This window comes from Macadamia integrifolia, chromosome 2 (assembly GCF_013358625.1).
Source record: "Macadamia integrifolia cultivar HAES 741 chromosome 2, SCU_Mint_v3, whole genome shotgun sequence".
Classification (NCBI taxonomy): Eukaryota; Viridiplantae; Streptophyta; class Magnoliopsida; order Proteales; family Proteaceae; genus Macadamia; species Macadamia integrifolia.
In genome coordinates, this window is record NC_056558.1 from 3,921,682 (window position 1) to 3,942,280 (window position 20,599).

The window sequence follows — 20,599 nt, forward strand, 5'->3', positions numbered from 1 at the left end:
AAATTAATTTTCTAAACCACTTATTCTTAGATCATATCACTATATTGGTATCAAATCAATCAAGAATCATGATCGATCTAACCAATAACTCTTTTTTTTTTTTTCTTTATTTTATATCAAGCATCGCTAGTCAATGATTTGTCTATTAAGCAGTAATAGGGCCAATAACCACTTGCTCCTCCCTTTTGCAACTGAAGCCAGTGTTCGTATCTTAATCAATAACAATAGGATGATTTATAAATATATATATATATATATATACCGATTTAACCATTTAATCCCACGATCACAAAAAGTATCCAGGGGTATTTTAGTCCCACGAACTACACAGATCACCAGCAGCCCGCAGGTGATGGAAATCAGCGCTCCGTTTTCAAATGCAATTTTTTGGGGAAATCGAAAAAGAGAGAGAGGAAAGGAGAGGATTACTCTCGGTAGAAAGTGATTGAATATTACGAAACTGCCATTCTTTGATGATTTACAGTTTGTGGGGCCAAAGGTGTGTTTGGAGCTTTAGACTTTGAAGGGACAGTGGTCCAATGACACCTCCAAGGTTTGACGATTCCTTGTGAGAATATAAGAAATGTTTCCCGATGTTGGTAACCCACGTTTGGCAAAAAGCACTTTGATTAATGGATTTTTCAGACCTAAAATGGAAGTATTACCTTAATTGAAAGAAGGATTTGTACACTAGTTTTATATATTGAGATCATACATGCTAGAAGAGGTAAACATTTTTTTTTTTTTAACGACGGGTTTCCAGGCCTCCGATCTGACTAGTCTCGTAAGTTCATACTGACCCCACAATCGCATGGTTCTAGTCATACCAAATTGAATGAGAACTATTTAACTTTCACTGAAAGCAGTGAAGAGCACTAAACAACCCCGTGAGTGGCCCAAGGTGTGTCTAGTGAGAGTCAAACTTAAGACGTTCGAGTTTATGACTCGTTTCAATTTCATTATTCATCAACTGCGCTACCCCCTTGGGTTAATAAACATATATCTCGATACCGACATTAATAATAAAAAAGAAAAAAAGAACTCTATCCAAGAGTTAGGGGTGTCAATTCCTAAACCGAACCGGTAAAACCGGACGGACCGAACCGATAACAACCCCGACCGAACCGAACCGAAGCCTTATTGGTTCGGTTCGGTTTCGAGTATTGTAACCCCAAAACCAAACCGAACCGCACCGAAAACCGGATGAGCCCGAAACCAAACCGAAACCGGCTCAAAACCCGGACCGAAACCGAAACACTCCAAAATTCATTAAAAAAATCAAAATTTGAATAGTTTTGTATACATTTGTATGGAAAATCGAATCCAAACTAGACCAAAAACCAAATCCAACCCGGTTACAAATCGATTTAAGAAATCGAAGTTCAACAATTCATCATTTGGTTGTTTCCTAATGGCTCCATACCGGTTTAAAAAACCGATCCAAACCGAAATGAACCTAATAAATCCAAACCGGTACCAACCCGAACCCAAACCGCACCGAAGCCGACACCGGACCGAAACCGATAAATCCTTAATGGTTCAGTTTTGGTCACTTCCAAACTCATACCGAAACCGGTGGAACCGGACCGAAACCGCACCAACCCGGACCGTTGAAACCCCTACCAAGAGTATAGGCGATGTATCTAGACACAAAGAGGGAAAAATCACCACCTCGCTCCCACAAAAAAGCTAAAATGTCTGCCTTGTTGATGCTTCAACATGGATTTTAGGATAGAGAACTGTTCCCCTAATGAAAAGGTACATAAATTATGTGATAAGATGTATAATTGTACATTTGCATATTTGTTCTTTTTTGCTACTTTTATATTGCGTTGCATATGTTCACTATTTGCCTCAACTTTCTTTCAAATTACGCGTTATTTTTGGGTGAAGTGAGCTATCGCTATTTTAGAGAAATTTCATAGTGGGTGGTTGCAAAATTAGTAATAATAGAAACCACCATAGGATTCTTTACCAAAAAGAAATAATGAACATTGGAATTTTCTTTTATTAATCGAATCCTTTATCCTTCTACCCAAAAAAAAAATTCCTTTTTATCCAAAATGAATCCAATTTATGACCAACTAGTGCTTTCATCTTCACTCTTCTTGTGGAAGTGATTGTTTATTATTTATAGTTTTCATATGCCAAAGGTCAGATGGATTAACTTTTAGTCCTAATTTGAGTAAGAATTGAAGTATTGCGATTAGGATAATGCTCAAATTAATCTCTCTATTAGCCATTCGGATTGAGATCACCAAGAGTGTATAGAGCACTTAGTTAAGTTCTTAACGAAACTATGATATCCAATTGTAAATCTTTATTCAGTCATCAAATGATTATTTTTTTATTCAATCATCAAATGATTATTTTTCGCACCAACAAAAAAAATCATGATTATGAATAGTTATTTTCCACGGGCTATTTTGCTTTCGGCATCAGTATCAAATTTTTACCTCCTAGTATGTGTGAGAACAAATGAAACGGGAAAAAATACTATATTCAAAAATGTGGGGCTGCGCCTAGACACAAAAGGAGGCAAAATAACCACCTGCCTCCATGAAAAGGCGAAAATGTCCACCTTGCTCATGCTTTAGCATATATTTATATATTTTCGTACCTGTTGTTTTTCGCTAGTTTATATTGCTTTGCATATATACAATATTTGATTAAAACCTAAAATAGCTTCTTTTCTTTTTTTCTTTCAAATAACACATTACTTTCATCAGGTGGTCATACTCTATTTTATAGTCTAGCTTTATAGTGCGTGGGTGCAAATTTAGTACTAATAAAAAATACTTCAAGAATATTTACAAAGAAAAATTAATAAACATGATATTTCTTTTATTGATCTTAAGATTTTTATTATTTTACCCAAAAAAAAATTCCTTTATCCTTAGGACCCATTTGTTTAGAGGAGCAAGGATTAAAGTATCGGTATCGATCACCGTATCGATCGGCCAAAATTAAGATACGTATCGAAGGGTATCGTATCGTATCGGAGATACACTAAGATACGCTAAAGATACACATATAAATTGATAGGAAACATTTTTTTAAATACTTTTGCATAAAGAATTTGTTAAAAAACGCTATTGATAACATGTATTATGCATAAACACTAAATTGAGGGTATCGTACTAAGAATTCAAGGATTGTAGTTGTCCCATAAATGTAAAATCCTTGTTCCCAACCTTGATTTCCACTTTAGTTAGAGAGAAATATGGCTGACAGCAACTTTAGAACAAAAACCCTTCAAAAAATCATGTTTTCTGAAAAATTACCCATCTTGGTCATTATATGACCGATACGTATCGATACTCACCGATACGTACCGATAAATATCGATACTCATCGATACGTACCGATAAATATCGATATTCACCGATACGTGTCGATATATATATCGATATGTACCGATCGATACGTGCCGATATATATCGATACATACCGATCGATACATACCGATACTCACCGATACGTACCAATACATACCGAGACGTACATTTTACCTTAATTTTATATTTTCCATAGAGTTGTATCGAGGCATATCGTATCGATGTGTATTGGTGGTGTATTGATGCATATCGGTATGTATTGTAGGATATATATCGATACAAAATGATTTTAAAAATTTCATGTATCGTATCGGTGTGTATTGTATCGGTCGGCTAAATTTAAGATACGTATCGGAGGGTATCGTATCGGTATCGGAGATACTTAAAACCATGGAGGAGAGTTAGGGGTGGGAATGTTGTTAGTATGAGACCCACCTGTTAGTGAAGTGAAAGACAGGGGAAGTAAAGACGAGGTAAAGTTAATTTTTCCCACCTTAACAGTGTTTGGCTAGTTTGGGAAAGAAAAAAAACTTCCATAACTTCCCATTATATCGTTTGGTTGAACTTTGAAGGAGAGATGTAGAGAGAAAGAATGAGATCTAGGGCAAGCTTCTCTAGACTCTAGTTGCTTGAGAGGAAAGAGAATGATTGGGGGTTGTAGCGATCAGATCGGTTAACACCTCACTGGTTCAGATCGGTTGGGGGTGCTATAAAAACTTCGAAGTTCGAACAGTCTTTGGCCCACAGAGATTAGATAGTTTAAAGGTCTCGTTGGTTCATCTCTACAAAGCTTCTCCAGATTCTAGTTTCTTGAGAGGAAAGAGAAAGATCAGTTTAGGGTCTCGCTGGTTCATCTCTACACAGCTTCTCCAGGTTCTAGGTTTTTGAGAGAAAAGAGAACGATTAGGGGCTGCAGTGATCAGATCGGTTAAGGGTTGTTGCAATCAGATCAGTTAAGGTTTGCAGGATCAAATCGATTGAGAACAGTCCACATAGCCTGCAAACAGTCCATCCCATGATCCCCTTCGACCTTTGCTGTATGAAACCCATGCTCCTTCCCACGACCTGAACAATAAAAACGACTGTTGCCGACTTTCCTTCAACTTTCCTACAAGAGTTCCACCAAATCGATGGGATTTTGAGAGGTTGGGGGGATAAAGCAATGACTCAATAGGAAATTTGACAAATTTGAGATTGTCTACTCTAAATCCCATCCCGTAGAACCGAACAACATAAACTCCAATGGAGGTATAGTTCATACAACTATCCCACCCCATCAAACTCCGCATGAAACAGACGGGGCCTTAATGAATCCAATTTGTGGCACCCCACATCTTTGATCTTAACTCTTCATGGATGAGATTGTTAACTATTTTATAGCTTCCATATGCCAAAAGACAAGATGGATTAACTTTTAATCCTAATTTGAGCAATTGGACTAGAGCTATTCGAATAATGCTCAAGCTAATTTCGCTATTAACCACCCGGATTGGAGATCACCAGTGTAGACCGCCTAGTTAAAGTTATAAACGAAAATATGTTTATCCAATTGTAAATATTTTAAGTACTCATTCAAGATTGTTTATGTGAATAGCTATTTCCAGAGTCTACTTTGCTTTTGTTTCCAATATCAAAATTTTATCTCTTAGGGCCCGTTTGATAACGTTTCTGCTGTTTCTGTTTCAAGAAACGACAGAAACATAAATTTCCGTTTCTGGGAACAGAAACAGAATTTTGGATGTTTGATAAACCTTGTTTCTTGAAACTTTTCTCTGTCTCTTCTTCTGCAAATAGGAAACCGACCCCTCTAGACTCCATTTCCAATTGACCCCCTGGTTTGTAAAATCCAGTTTTGATAATGAGTGTGCTAGTGTCCCTGTTGCGGTGGATTGAACAAAAAACTGAAATTTCAGACGTTCTAAGGTTGAGAAAGGGTAGAAATATCCCAAAGGATTTGATTGTTGAGAAAGGGTAGAAATTTCCAATCTGTTCTGCTTTCTAAGATCTATGGTTGGGTAAATGATTTTTGGAAAGATGTTATATTCACAATCACACACTGATGGAAAAACAAACAAATAACATTTCGGGCATGGTCTAGTTGGGTTCATTCTTCCTCTAATTAAATTAAATTTAAATACAAAAAAGGAGAATTTACATAACATGAGGCATTTTCACCGCTGTATCAGGGGTCAAATTGCTTGCCGGCGGAAAATTACCCGATTTGGTGGTCGTGAAATCGAACCCACCACTGGGAAAAGACGATGCAAGCTTTCCAGGGTTACCCCCAACAATCCAACCAGTTGAAGCATCCTCTTCAAAGAAATCCCCATCATCAAGCTTACTGGAAGCAGTAGGAGAGGTACCCAGAAGCAACTCAGAAGGGTTCTAGCTTCCAAGGGGCATGTCATCACCCATCGCAGGCCTACGAAGAGGCGACATGGAAACTTGAACTGGAACTACACAAGACTGATTGTGAAGAACCAAAGAAGATGAAAGGTTATTAGAGGTGTGGCGAGGTGGGGGTATCATGACAGGGGAAAGAGAGTTGCCGGTCGGTGAGATGTCGGAGACGGTGGTGATGGTAGTGATGCCAAACTCCGTCTTCAATATCGATTTTTTGTGCCCCATTTTTGTTTCGAGAAACGAGCGAAACAAGTAAAACTTGTTTCGTCATTCATGTTTCTTGAAACATAAATTGAAATTTATAACAATTTATGCTTCAAGAAACAAGTGGAACAGAACACTTTTACCAAACAATATTTATGCCGTTTCTTTGTTTCTGAGAACAAGAAAACACAGAAACACGTTTCTGGTAACGTTAGCAAATGGGCCCTTAGTATGTGTGAGAGTGACGGCGAGGGGATTGTTATGTTTAGAGAGAGAGAGAGAGAATCAAATTGCGATTTGTCGCCTAACTTAGGGTTTAGGATCCCACAAAACAAAGAATGACTACATGACCGTCCAATGGGAACTGAACGATTGGTTTGTGTACGGATCTATATTACAATCCAAATTAGGTATTCGATATTCTATGTTAGGAATTAACAATGTAGTGGAACAATAGTTTACAAAAGATTATAAATATAAAATATATATATATATATATATATATATATGAAAGAGAATCACACGCACACAGAACACACTAATTACTTGGTTCAGCCAAGATGGGCTACATCTACAGTCAAGCAATAATCAAAGCTTCCACTATCCTGATAAAGAAATTACAGAACCTTAACCCTCTCACACCTTCTTACGAGATAACCCCCATATATAGTCTCTAATGCATTACAGAGAAAGACTATAATCCTCAAAAGTATAAATTTACCGTCAGGGAGCTCCACCCCCTACATCTCTTGGGCAGGGGGCCACTTTCCCCCTTGCAACCCCCATGGTCCACCCACCGATGAGCGAGACCGCTGTTATAGGGGAAAAATACCAATATTTCTAGGATTAAACTAAGATCATGCTTCACCAATAACATTTTGGTCCGCCCCCGTTAAACTGACAAATATAATACATGCAAAAGGTAAACTTTAGGGTTTAAAATGGACATATCTGAAGTGGTTGGCTACAAAATAAGGGTTAGTACTCCTGGAAAGGTACGAACTAAACAATTTGTGTCTCACTTGCTTATTAGTCACTAAGAGCTTATAAATTTATCTTCATTCGACAAAAAGAGAATAAACGTTTTTGATCTTGATCCTTGTGGAGCGACAAAGGGACTTAACTAGATTTGCACGGATCTCCCGATAATATCGACAAATGACATGTTTTTGGTAAGAGATGAACACTACTATATGTATAATTCAAGCGCATGGTACACGTCAGTACTCCAGTGCATTTCTCCCTCTGAGTCAGAATTAATACGTTTTCGAAACTTTCTCTTTAAAATTCAAAGGAGATATACCCGTGTGAATCTCAGCAATGACTTGTTCTGATTCTACATATTGATCATTTTGAACTAAAAGTAATGTAAAATAAGGAAAAGCCATAAAATCACATACCCAAAGGCTTGATTGCAAGAAGAGATTAATACAAACGAAAGTAAATCAAAGAAAATAAAGGCAACAAAAACATGAAGAAAATGTGAATTTAAATGAAGAAAACATAGATCAAGATAAGAAACATAACCATTAGCAAAACCCTATTATAACCGTAAAAACCACAAGAAATAGAAAACATGTAAAAAATTCTAAGCTCATTAACCTAAGGTGCAAGAAAATACTTGAAAATGCATGTAACACATGAAAACTAGTGTGGAAGAAGATGGCACATGCATAGATTTAAGAGAAAAGTCATAAGCTTATCAAGTTTAAGATCCACCCCACACCTCTTTCTTGATATGAGAAAAGAGTAATCCATTTACAAAAGATATCGCATTATGTATATGTGATATTGAAAAAGAAGGGGGAGGGAGACAAATTAAAATGTTGGCTGATTTAATTTTGCATTTTCCAAGCCTTCTATTCGTTTTTGAGGTTTGAATCTCCTATTGGAACAATGGCCACGCAATTAGATAGCGATCCCCAATCCTTACTGAAGCTATTAGAATTCCACTTCATAGTGGCTTCAATACTTCTTTCACTTATTTGGGTAGGAATTTTTCTGTGAGGTGGCCGTGGCTTCCACTATATCTATCCATGCCGCTTTGCTGGTCCACAACATAATGATTCGTGACATGAACGAAGTTCACAATTATCTGACGTTAATAACCTCATGACTGAAATTTGAAAACAGAGGAGGTAAGGGTATTTGAGGAAACAAAATATAGTTCTTGTCAGTGTCACTGTACCGACTTGTCACTCTTGCTCTCAAGACTTAGGCGACTACTACGCCTATGGCATTTTAAACTTCCAGAAGAGAGAGCAGAAGAGAGCTTTCGTAGCTTATAAATCTTCCTCTCTCTTTCTCTCTCTCTCTCTCTCTCTCTCTCTCTCTCTTCGTTTGCCTTTCCGTCTGCAACTAAGAATGGAAAATCTCTCTCTGTTTCCCTCAAAATACCTCTTATTATGCTCTTTGCCAAACCCTAGTGGCCTCTCGAGCAGACGCTTCTTCGCCCTCCCCCACCCGTCTGGAAAGATAAGAGAAGGCACACCCAAAACCAGAAATTTTGTTTCAGCTCTTGGTCATAGCAGTTACGATGGCTCAGCCCGAAGACTTCCCAAAAAGGGTACTTTCTTTCTAAATTTATAATTAATTGGGTCTAGTTTATTGATTACCTATGGCGATAAATGGTTTCAGTTTGAATTCCAATATCAGTTTTATGCAAAAGGAGATGTTTAACAATGAAACCATCTCGAATTCTACTGCGTTTTGCTGGAAAGTATGTTTAACGGTCGATTTTAAGTGTAGCAATGAGACTATTCTATTATTTATTCATATTTGGTTGATAGAATGGGGATGATTCATATGGCATTCCAAGAGTTGAATGATTTCATAATAGGTGGGAATTAAATATGGGTTTTGAGAATGCTTATTTGTATTTTGGATAATGCAGCTTTATTGGTGAATGGGTTTGAAGCCGACAGTTTAGGACAATAAGCCTTTAGAATGGGGATTTTACTTGTTGAAAATTATAGTTGACTCTGTTTTGGCGGGTGCAAATTGAATTTGTTTGCAGCAGGGCGGACAAAATAGAAAATTTTACAATCTAATTGTAAGATGATAGAAATAAAAGTTTAATGTATTATCATGGAAACATAAGAAGTTCGGTATCCAGTTTCACTATTCTACAATGTTTGAGTTGCTTCCATTTGGAAATCCTCCACTTTTTCAGTAGGGTACTGATTTCAACACTAGGTTGCAATCTTTTCGGAGATCACATATAGATGGTAAATGGCAATTCAAAGTTGTTCTTAGGTGGAAAAGAACCTGACTCCGGTCCAAGATTCAGCTTGCGGATGAGTATCTGAATGACAAAAGACAGTTGCAATCAATTTACTATGAGCTCCTTCTTCCCGTGATATCTAGCAGACTAGTAGACCAAATAGCCAAATAGCAAGTTAAATTAGAAGTTCAAAACTGAGTTCTGACAATCATGAACAATATATCAAGCTCAAGACAGAGTTTGAAATATCAAATTCCTGGAAGTAAGATTTTCAAGAGGTTCCATGAGGTTGAAAACTGGATGTCAACAGCGTGAATATTCTAACACTTCTACTCTGCATGTTAGTTCATAATTCCAATATATCTTAGTTACAGGTAATATTATTAAATAATAACTAACAATAGAAAAACAAAAAATTCAACATTAAGTGAAGGACAAAGAACACCAATAAACTGCTTAGATATTTGAAAAAAACCATCAGAAAAAACTTGTATATCAACTGTAATAATCCACACAGCAAGTCAGCAATTGAGATTCAAACTAAACAGTTCATATTGATAACTCAGAAAAAATTATCGTTAACAACTCTAACAGTGCCTTGGATACTGAGGGAACCTCCTTTTACCTATTTTGTTAGAGAGGATGAAAGAAGAAGAATAATAAACAAATCGATTAATCAGTTACAGAAAAATGCAGGAGGGAAAAAAAGAAAAAAAAGTTTGAGTGATGGACAGCTGGACTGATGCTGCCAAATAGGAAGGCTTCTAGAGGCTCCAGTTGGGGCTGTTAGAAGCTGCAAAGGGACTGGTTTGATGGCCCCAAGAGGGCTGGTAATTGGCTGCACAGCTGGCCCAAGGTTGGCCCAGATTAGGCCAGATCCGGGCTGGTCTTTGGGTGGTTCGATCCATCTACATCATTTTCTACCTGCCATGTCCAAGTTGAATAACAAAATATTCTTTATAATATCCACAGTGGATGTGACTTTCTTCATCATGTAAGAAGGAGCTCAAATCTACCTATCCGTGGCCTAGGATTTTCTTCAATCTTCAACTAAATGTAGTTCTTTCAAATTTTAATCATGCACAAATATAAGCCAAGGCCCTGACTTGAACTCTTAAGTAACCTATTTTGACTCATCAACTTTGAATAGAAGAGATAAAGAGAAAAAACGTTGGCTACCAAACTTACTCATCAGACTTTATACTTCAGCTCATTAAAATTGTAGCTTATATCATTTAAAACCCCAAACTGTAAGGCTACACGACCAGCCATATTTAATTATTTTTCTCTTGGACTGTGTGCTTTTCTAAGGATCACATAATTGGTGAATCTCCTGTGAGGATGATCATGCACACTGCAAGGCTTTATAGGATTCCCTAATGCTTGTTGATTTGCATTAGTGCATGCACACATATGGCACATGTGATTGTTTTCTGCTCCTGAGTGAATTATTAAAAAAAAAAAGAAAAGAAAAATCATACTCTACAGTGTTGGAGAAACTAGGTGTGGGCCGCAGTGAAACATCTTCAGTTTGCATCAATCCTCAGCCTTCTGTGCCACCCCCTCATCTTCCATGTAAATTTTTATACTTGTTATTTTATTGATGTTACAAGTGTATAATTCTCTTTATCATTGCCATGGATCAAATAATCTTCTTAATCTTCTGATAATATTTCTAGAGGATCTCCTCTCTTCTGGATCGGAGTAGGCATCGGACTCTCTGCTTTATTTTCATGGGTGAGAAGCTTAATGATCAGTTGTATTCTATTTGTTCTTGTATCATTAATTATCTTTAGATGTAAAATCCTATCTTATTACATCTGGTGTCTTTTGTTTTTTTTTATTCTTGCTTTATTTTAACAACCTGAATGGTATGTACCAGGTGGCAACATACTTAAAGGTGAGTGTGATTATTTCTTTAACCTTGTTGCGAGGTACGCCCATGTCTTGGTGAGTTTTATTAATGTTCCATCAAATTTCTTTGTGTTAGTAATGAAAAAAATTAACAGATAAGAGATGTAACACAGTTAATGATTGCTGCCTAACATCTTCTATAGAATCTTAAATGCTACATCCGTTATTGCAGAGTACAAGCATTAGTATTGTTGTAATAATGGGTTTCAGGGAAAGTTTCAGATTCCAAATGGGGTCCTTATATTCTAGATCTTTCTCTCCGTTATTATAAATCAAGAGGCCTAGTGTCATATTTGACACAAGTCATTACCCCATCCAACATGGTGTCAGAGCCTTTTGATCCAAAGGGTTTCCTCCCATCTCTTTCTCTTTCTCGTTTTTCTCTCTCTTCCAACTCCTCCCTTCATCTCTCTTTTTCTGCTTCTCTTTCTCGGTGGTAGTTCCTCAAACCACCAAGGGAGTCACTAGCCTCCACCTCCTTCTTTCCTGGCTCTCAGACTCTTTTCTACAATGATCTGGCTGACCCAGTCCCATCTCCATCGACTTTTTCAGCAGTTTTCCCCTGAAATTGATTTTTGATGCCAGGGTGCTTTTTCCGTGCTTGATGCTCTAATCATCTTGATGTTGGTTGCGATTGGTGCTCCTTATCCTTGTAGTATTATGCTCTAGCAACTTTACCTTCTCAAGACTTGTTTCAGAGATCTCCCCTAAATCGATTTGTCAGGGTTTTTCACCCTTTATCGAATTTTGGGTTTTTTATTCCAGGTTTTTTCTTGCTTTTTGGTAGTCTTTTTTTATGCTTTTTCTACTTCTGGATGGTGCCTCTTCCATTAGCAAAGCCCCCCGTTGAGTTGCAACCATGTCTATTAGCTCTTTTGCTTCTAGTGGTGGAGACACATCAGTCCTTCCCACCTTTTCTTCTTGTGCTATCAAGCTTGATGGCACAAACTACCTTATGTGGTCATGTTTGATTTGTATCTCCATTAAGTTCCGTGGCTATTATGAGTACCTCACAGGAACCACGAAGTGTTCGACCACATGCCTTGAGATTGACAAGTGGGAGTGTGTCAACTCTCTGGTTATAGTCTTCCTTGTCAACTCCATGTAGCCAAAACTTTCATGTGACTATATCCTTTTTTACTCTGTTGCGAAGATCTGGAAGTATGTCCAAGATATTTATTCCCAGGCGGGGAATGATGCTTAGGTCTTCAAACTGCGCTAGATGGTTCGTGACCTGAGGCAGAGAGGGCTCACACTGTCATAGTACTACTATGAGTTGAGTTGGACTTTTATGAGGAGTATACTCCTACCACTCCTGTAGATGTCATTGGATTTCAAAATTTGAGAGGACAAGATTTGGGTCTATGACTTTCTAGCAGGACTGAATGTGGAGTTTGATCAATTGCGGTCTCAGGTTTTCAGCTGTACTCCCTTTCCTTCCTTGGATCAAGCCTATGTTGTGATCTAACTTGAGGACAACCATTGTATCACTATGCTTCCACAACTTATTGCCACTCCTATTGAGAGATCTACACTTGTCTTTGGCACTCAGTTCGTCAGCACAGCCCCACGGTCTGGTGGCTCCTCTACCAAAGTTCTAATGAAGTGCAATTACTGTGGGAAGGAGCGTCACACGGCAAGGAGCACTACTGGAAGCTTTATGGCCATCCTGTTAATACTTTTGGCAAAGGGCGAGGGTATGTTCGTGTCAGTACTTCTGGTTAGGCCAAGCATACTGAGGTCCCAAACTTTAACTCTAACTCTGACTCTGCTCCTAGCACCTCAGGTGACTCACTATCATCTGATGATCTTACTGCACTCCGGCGACTTCTGACACGTCCGTACTCTTCTGCATCAGCCAGTGCGAGCTCTGCTCATTCTACCCCTTCTGGGTCAGGTATCTCTTTCTGTGGCCATATTATGTCTTGTCCTTTTTATCTCTTGGATTATAGATTCCTGGGCTTCCGATCATATGACAAGTTGCTTGTCTCTTTTCTCATAGTACACTATGGGCCCGTTTGGTAACGATTCTGTTCTGCCAAAATCATCTATTTGTGTTACCTCATTAAATGATGATTTTTTCACTTTGTTTGGGCGTTTGGTAAACTTGTTTCGAAACCGTTTTGGGGACAGTTGCTGGAGTAAAATGGCGTTTGGTAAGAACTATTCCCTGGTACATTTTTTTCATTATTTCAATATTTACACAAACACCATTAATGACCATATTGAAATGAAATTGATATCAAAATACATGGTTTCATGGTTAAAAAAAAATAATTAAAAATAAAGGTTACAATACCATAACATAGAATTTTGGTATGAAAACTACAAAGTTCCAAGTTCCAAGTTCCATTGCAAATAAAGTAAGAGCTAATTAACACTCCTTAATGTAGGACTAGATTTGACAAACCAAACTAGGCCAAATACTGCAGGAGCTTAGAAACCAAAGAACAACCAACATCCACCAAGTAACCCAACAGCAGTATACTAACAAATCTGGACAGCAGGTTCTAAAACATTGCAGTCGACCCCAATAGCTTCAAGAAAACCTCAACAGTAGAATATTAAACAGCATATGATAATGTCAAATTACTATTATGTGAATCAGTCCATTCAGGAACAAGGGCAGCAACTAACTTCATCACAGATTAGGTAAAACCAGAATCGACTCAACAAAACAGCAACACAGTGAACTCAGAACTCAGAATTGCAGAAATCAGTTATCATTAGTAGTAAGACTAAATAGTAGCAGAACTGGGATATTAAATAGAAAACAGATTTCAGCAAGGCAAAACAGAAACAGAATTCAGATCTGGATAGACTTAGCATTCGGGCAGAATTGAGAGAAACTTCATAACTCAAAATCTCCTGGTCTAATTGGTCCTAAATTAAGGTCGAGCCTCCCTCTTAATAAACCCAACAATCAATCAAAAGGGGAGGGCCATCGGCTGGTTGGATCTTCCAGAACAGAGTAGGGGCAGTAGGAAGAAATCTGGAGATTTCCAGAACCAGAAATCAAAAGCAATTCAAATCCCTTACCTGGTTTGAAGAACCTTGCAATTTACTTTGAAAAGAAAGAAAGAATAGTTGAAGAGACATCTTGGACTTCACCCCGCAAAGAGTCAATTGGATTAAACAGCAATTCCTTCAGCCTTGATCAAACACAAGACCAATCTCCATGACGAAGACAATAGCAGCAGTCATTAATTTGTTTTTCAAAATTATCTAAGCTTTTAGGAGCCTCCTCTTCTCTATTTATAATGTTAATGGGGGAGGGAATTACAAAATAGAAGGTTCCTTAAAAGGAAACCAAATATTCTCCTAATACAATAGTTACTAAAAACTGAAATTAGAAACTAGTTGAAAAAAGAAACTAACTACTAATGACTTGACTCAATTAATAACTTGACTCCTAAAGAAACAAATATAACTCAAATCAAGCCCAACTAAAAAGGAAACTAATGAAAATGGAAACTAACTAGTAATCCCGTATTCAATCTTAGACCCCCCCTTTTAGACCCATAAAAGTGGTCTATTACACTCAAAACACATTGGATCAAAGGCCCACCATGTGTGGAACCCAACCCTAAGCTTATTCCTAATAAAACAAGTCTATTTTGGTAATTAATCTGCATCACTCCTTCAGTCCAATGCTACTCTTTTCCATCATTGTTCAGGTCAAGTTTATTAATGGTATCGGACGGCTTTTATCCTACTTGTATGTTTTTCTGATTTTGTAATTGCTCCTTCCAAGAACCCTCTTACATAATCCGATGATGGATTAGTCATTGTAGATGATGAGGGTTGGGTTTGCCTAGATGATGGTGTACTTAGGCGTGCAGAAAGACTATTTGTTTCTTCATCTATCCAAACAAACTTGCCACAACCTCGACTCTTAACTTGCAGCCCAATTTAATACAACAACAACAACAACAACAATCATAACCTTATCCCAACTAAATGGGGTTGGCTACATGGATCCGATGATAGAAAATAAAAAAGCCCAAAATATAGGTTAAAATGAGGGAAAATTGAGATAGGAGAAGACAGTAAAGCAGTAGAGAAATACGCATCATGGGAATATCCCCTATAAGGGGTGAGCAACACGGGTCCTTGTCCTCCACAAAACTCTATCCGAAGTCATACTAGGGTCGAGCCCTATCCTTTGCATATCTTTCCGAACCACTTCGTCAATAGTGACCTTAGGCCTACCCCATCATTTTTTGGCTCCTACAAAATAAATCTGGTCAGTCTTCCTTACTGGGGCATCTATAGGTCTCCGTTGAACATAGCCATACCACCTCAATCGGCTCTCACAAAGTTTGTCCTGGATTGGTGCAACCCCCAAATATTCTTTAATACAGTCATTCCTTACCCTATCTCACCTTGTCTTCCTACACAGCCTTCTCAATATTCTCATCTCCGCTACACTCAGTTTATTTAAAGTACTCTTCTTGACTGTCCAACACTCCGCTCCATACATCATAGTTGGCCGAATAACTGTCTTGTAAAATTTTCCCTTTAGCTTAATAGGCACTCTTTTGTCATATAGCACTCATGATGCACCTCGCCATTTCATCCACCAAACTTTAATCATATGGGCAACATCATCTATGTCTCCCTCTTTAATAGTATTGTTTAATATTAAATTTCCATTTGTTTAACGCAAATCAAATGAATAGATATTTTTATTAAAAAGGAAGACAATATGTATATCATACACTAGTAGAGGTTGGACAACACCAAAATTTTTTACCGTAGTTTGTTGTTGTTTTTTATGTTCTGACCTTACATTGACCTTTCCCACATTCGCATAATCTTAACTAATCCGCCCACATGAAAAAATTACAAGTGTTTTTCGGACACTTGTAATAATCTCGCCCTTTATTTGTACCCGAAATTGTTTTAGAAATAATACAACTACCTCCGCATGAGTCACATTTAGGCTGTGTGTGGTAACGTTTCTGTTCCAGAAACGACGTTTCGTGTCAAAAACGGAAATTTCACTTCTTGTGTCAAAATGTCCTTTTTTTTTCTTTTTGGTGCGAGGTGATACTAATGGTTTGCTAGGGTTGAGGGCAGTGGAGAGGAATCTTGGTTTACATGTGTGGTTATGTATCTAAAGCTAAGCTTAACCTAGATGTCAAGTTGCGGTTAAAGGGTTTGGATTTTATTTTTTATTGTTCTGAGTTTAACTCCTTTATTTTCTTATTATATTATATTTTGATATATCTTATATTATGGGCTTTTCAAGTTAAGGTGAACTAGTTGGTTGTTAGTTAAAGGCCTTTATTTTATTGTTATTATACCTTCTTTATGTGTTTTTCCTGTTATAGTGGATTAGTTGGTTCACACTAAGGGATGGGAGTAGCAGTCAACTGAGTTGAGAAAATTCAGCCACTTTGTAATTCAATGTTGAAGTGATGAAAAACCATGTTCTAAGATTTTGATCGAAATTAGTGAAATATTTCACTTTCGACTTGTTTGGAAATGAAATTATTGGTGAAAAGGAACACAATATTTTGGTGAAATTGAAGGCATCCTTGGGGTGATCTCGTAGTTCCTACGGGGTGGAGACGATGGGGTCAGTCCATGGATTTTCCTTCCTTTTGCCGCATTTCGCTCAAAGGGTTGAAGGGAGATAGTGCATCAAGCTGTTCGCAAGGGCCAGCTTGATCCTCTTCCCCAGGGTTCCCAGATGGGGGGAACCCTAGTTTTGGAGAAATGACTGAAATGATGCAGTGACACATGAAAGACCAAAATTCGACCTTCTTTTGCTCACTTCAACATATTTCAATAGAAAGACTATAGAAATGATGGAAAGCGCTCCTTGGGGTCAATTTGGATCAAAATGTTAATTTTCTCTGCTATTCTCTTGTGATTCACCCATTGTACANACAGCCCATCTTTGTCTCAGTAGAGTCTTTGAGTGGCATGTTTCGGTCCTCTTCCCCATTACTTAGAAAAAGTGAGCCACCGGTTTAGTTACCATAGCCCTAGTCTTTTAGCGGACTCAAGGTGACTTCTAACCAGGAGTTCCTCAGAGCACACAATAAAGAGTGCCGTTGGCGACTCTGGTTTCGGGTGAATCTCAATAGTCTTCTAGCGTATGTCAGGTAGTTACAAGTGAGATAGATGTGTAACTAACCTCTAAAACTAAGCCAAGGCCCGCCGATTGAAGGGTAACAGAAGGTAACCGGTTAGCGAGCGGTGTCGGTAGGCGAAACAGTGCCTTTGTCGGCTTAGTCTCTTAGCGAGTCAGGTGCCTTTGTCGGCTTAGAAACAATTCCCTCGATAAGCGCTGGTTAAAGGGCTAAGCTCAATTCCCGAGAGAAGCAAGCGCTATAGAAAGAATAGCTTTGAAGCCACGTTTAGAATGGTCGAATAGGTAACAACATACGTTTATGGCGCTGAGAAGCTTGAAGCCCAGTATTCAGCTTCTGCTGGATTATCCGCTTCTTGAAAGGCAGGCAGGCTCAGTCAGGTTCGCTCGCTAGTTATATGCTTAACACATGCATCTGAGGTCAGAGGTGCCGCTAAGGTGAACGCTCAGCTTCCACCGCTTTGATTGGTGATTGCCTATCTTGCTTCAAAAACGTGCTTCACCTCCATTGTCCATCAAAATACCATTTTGTTAAGTTGAACTCGTCACAATGAATGTCCTTTTCTGAACTTTGAACTCCGCTATCAGACGGGGGATTTACTAAACCGAAAAGGTGGACTAAGTACCGCTAACCCGAATGAATCGATGACCGCTATCGACGATGGCTATTCTCACTAACCGGATACGCTAACGAAACTGTTGACTTCAATGCCTTAGTGCTTTGCTTCTTCTTCTGTGTGTTATCCTTTGCTTTGCTCGTCTTTCCATCCTTTCATTCCTTCCCCACCCCTCTCAACTAATTATCCTTAACTCATTATCCGCATTCCACTACCGCTTCCTGCTAGCTAGTCAATTCAAAGTTTGACCTGTCGGTTAGGAAGGCGGTTCAGGACGAGGTCGAGCACTAGAAGTCACCGTACCACCGGAGAAGAGAGAGAAGAGGAGGACGCCACGGTTGGCCGCGAGGAATCAGACCCGTTCCCAGAGGAAGGCAAAGAGGAGGCCGAAAATAGAGAGGGAGCCCCGATCGCTTGATTGCACGATAGAGGGCCCAGATCGGCAGAGTCTGCTTCGCGCACATTTTTAGTAAGCATGCCCGGAGAAGAAGGAATAAATAAGCTACCATCGAAACGCACTATCTCAAGGTTTGGGGAAGCCAACAGCGTTAGATGGGGTACGCTTTAGGCCGGGGCTTACGACTTTCACCCCCGGGCGCCGCTAAGGGAAGGGCTGCACCCGACGGCACACTCCACGCTAGGGGAAGGGAGGCGAGCTCACCCCGACCCATAGTCGGGAACCCTTGCCCTTGGGTTGACTAGCGTGTATGTAGTTTCAAGGGCTAATCTAGTTGCATCATGTGTTAAGCATATGTTGATGAAAGCAAGGATTGCCTTTCTTTCCCCTCTCATCTAAGTTTTGGTTTCCTCTAGTTTCGAAACCTCTGCTTCCAGTGCTTTAGTCATTTTATAAACTTTATAATTACTTGCATACTATAATGGGAACTGGCAGAACTGGAGCGGTTGCTGGGTGTACTGGAGCTGGGGCAAACCATCGGTAAGGAAAATATCCATGCCCTTCTCTTCTTCAAGCCAAGCCTTCCCTAGCCAGTCATCAAGTCGGAGACGGAGCTTAGTCACTCGCGGGGATTAGTCATTTCTTTCTGCTTGTGCGCCTGACCATCGGGGATCATAGACCAATAAGGAGAGGGGCCAGTCTTGCTACTCACCATAGCACTTCCCTGGGAAGACGGGATGAGGTAAGCCAATATTCATATTCCAGTGCCGACTGCATGTACGACTAATTCTTAGATGCGTCATAGAATGATGCTGACTTTATTCGCTGTCGCTCATAGGATTCGGCTCATCATCTTCTCATGAGCTTTGACATGATGAGATAACTAGGTTTTTCTAGTCTTGCCAAGAGCGTTGTACGCGAGCCATCGTTGCTCGGATTGGAGAGCTCATCCGGGAAGAGAGTTTCTTTCATCTGCGCAGGCTGCTTTCGGTTGGTTTCATAAGGGCTAAACGCCCCCTTTCTTTGTTATGGAAAGGGGTGCCTAATACGGAGTTTATGAGATAGGCTTTATGTATTTTGATGGGTGGCGTGCCTCTTCACTGGCCTTCTTTTCCTATGTAGACTGGCTGGCCAAGGGTTACACTCTGGCTTGGCATTGGGATTTATAATACCAACCCATATTGAATCTAATTGCTTATCGAAAGCATTCTGTGAACTAAACCCTTCGTGACGCCCGCCTTCGGATACCCCCTTTTTTTCCCTTAAAGCTTCTTCGCCTAATGAACAGAGACCACTCTATTTAAATGTCAATTGGTGGGCCTTCGTCGCCTGCTTTCGACTCATCTGAATACACAGAGATTTATACTTGCTCCTAGTCTGAATACAAAGAGAAGAAAGAAAAAGACCAACCAAGCCCACTCAGGAGATCCTACCAAAAAAGATCAACAGAAATAATAACGCTAGATGAAGGGGAAGTCGTTTACGAGTTCGGGGTAGAGCTACAGAATAGCTTTCGATGCCAAGAGTTCCTCTTCCAATCTTCGCCTCTTCATCTTCCTAACCTAAGACGAGGAGAAGGAAGTAGAATACTTAGAATGCCAATGCTTTTCACAGACGGAGATGGACGAGAGAACTTTTGTCACCAAAGACGAGACGAGCGGGAAAACCCTCACTTCTAATAGTAGGACAGCAAGGCTGCTGCTTCAGAGCTTTCACTTTCAGTCCATGGTTCAAAATCATTCTTATTTCCGGGCGGAAGGCAATCAGTCGAAAGAACGAAAGTCAGAGAAAGTCGCAAGCAAGGGTGCTCTACGATCAGCTCGACCACCGGGAGAGGAACTCACCGACCGAAACAACAAGGATGAACAAAGGAAGGAGCGCCGCTTGCACCCAATCAGTGGTAATAGGCCAGCCAAGGTCGGGTGAGGCCGGAGTCTCGAATTCCCTACCTGCTGATGAAGAAGCAGTGCACGCAGAAAGAGAGAGTGAGGTTGGTCCGGGCTAGTACCAATATAGGCTCAACATGCTTTAGGATGAAAGCATGCCATGAGCCCTGGGAGTTTCACTCATGGAAGGTAGCTTTAGCTTGCTTCCATTGGTAAATCATATCGGAGGGGTGGGTGATCCCGATTCGATCATCGGATGGGCTGTGGCTGTCCTCTCCCGTTATCAATTCCTATCCGGCATTGGTAAGTTCAATTTCAAGCTCGGGCTGAGTCTAATATCTCTGCTTCTTTCATCCCTCCCAGAGGAAATGCCTCCCCTGCCAGCTTTATCGGTGAGTCAGCCATTCGGGAATAGATCCCTCCCTCTGGACAAAGGGGCATAGAAACGACTGAACCAAGCATCTTTCCATCAGCCAGGTTAGGGAAAGATAGGAGTACTCCTGGGATCGAGATC